The sequence below is a fragment of the Schistocerca serialis genome, chromosome 1, assembly GCF_023864345.2.
Source record: "Schistocerca serialis cubense isolate TAMUIC-IGC-003099 chromosome 1, iqSchSeri2.2, whole genome shotgun sequence".
Classification (NCBI taxonomy): Eukaryota; Metazoa; Arthropoda; class Insecta; order Orthoptera; family Acrididae; genus Schistocerca; species Schistocerca serialis.
Window position 1 is genome coordinate 1,093,450,757 of NC_064638.1, and position 1,457 is coordinate 1,093,452,213.

The following is a 1,457-nucleotide window of genomic DNA, read 5'->3' on the forward strand; positions in this document are numbered from 1 at the left end:
CATCCCGGAAGGTTTACCAGAAGACTAACTGAGCTACCCAAGCACGACTCACGCGCCGTCCTCACAGCTTTAATTCCGCCAGTACCTCGTCTCCTACCTTCCAAACTTCACAGAAGCTCTCCTGCGAACCTTGCAGAACTAGCACTCCTGGAAGAAAGGATATTGCGGAGACGAGGTACTGGAGGAATTAAAGCTGTGAGGATGGGCCGTGAGTCGTGCTTGGGTAGCTCAGTTGGTAGAGCACTTGCCCGCGAAAGGCAAAGGTCCCGAGTTCGAGTCTCGGTCCGGCATACCGTTTTAATCTGCCAGGAAGTTTCATATCAGCGCACACTCCGCTGTAGAGTGAATATTTCATTCTAAAAACCGCCTTTGTTCAGTGACTGCCACCCCAACTCGCGTATCATATCAGTGACACTCTCTCACCCCTATTGCACGATAACACGAAACGAGCTGCCCTCTTTGCACTTTTTCGATGTCCTCCGTCAATCCTATCTGGTAAGGATCCCACACTGTGCAGCAATATTCCAGCAGAGGACGGACAAGTGTAATGTAGGCTGTCTCTTCAGTGGATTTGTCGTATCTTCTAAGTATTCTGCCAACAAAGCGCAGTCTTTGTTTCTTCTTCCACACAATATTATCCATGTGGTCTTTCCAATTTAAGTTTCTCGTAATTGTAATTCTTAGGTATTTAGTCGAAGTGACAGCCCTTAGATTTGTGCGATTTATCGGATACCCAAAATTTATCGGATTTCTTTTAGTACCCATGTGGATGACCTCGCACTTTTCTTTGTTTAGCGCCAATTGCCACTTTTCGCATTATACAGAAATTCTGTCTAGATTATTTTCTAATTGGAATTGATCGTCTGATGATTTTACTAGACGGTAAATAAAAGCGTCATCTGCAAACAATCTAAAGGGGCTGCTCAGATTATCACCTAGATTATTTATATAAATCAGGAACAGCAGAGGGCCTATGACACTACCTTCCGGAACGCCAGATATCATTTCTGTTCTACTCGATGATATACCGACTATCACAACAAACTGTGACCTCTCTGAGAGGAAATCACGAATCCAGTCACACAACTGAGACGATACTCCATATGCACGAAATTTGATTAATAGTCGCTTGTGAGGAACGGTATCAAAAGCCTTCTGGAAATCTAGGAATGTGGAATCCATCTGAGATCCCTTGTCGACAGCACTCATTGCTTCATGGGAACAAGCACAAGAACTATATTTTCTGAATCCGTGTTGGTTATGTATCAATAAGTCATTTTCTTCAAGGTGATTCATAATGTTCGAGTACAGTATATGCTCCAAAATCCTACTGCAAATTGAAGTTAGTGATATGGGTCTGTAATACAAGTTACTCCTATTTCCTTTCTTGAATATTGTTATGACCTGTGCTACTTTCCAGTCTTTAGGGACAGACCTTTCGTCAAATGAGCGGTTGT

The 1,457-nt window shown here is 43.2% G+C and overlaps 1 non-coding gene across 1 annotated transcript; it reads left to right on the forward strand.

Annotated features, from left to right (window-relative positions):
• The first annotated feature begins 216 nt into the window (after window positions 1-216).
• On the forward strand, window positions 217-291 carry Trnas-cga (transfer RNA serine (anticodon CGA)). Its single transcript has one exon. It is a non-coding gene; the product is annotated as a tRNA-Ser (tRNA).
• Window positions 292-1,457: the final 1,166 nt, after the last annotated feature.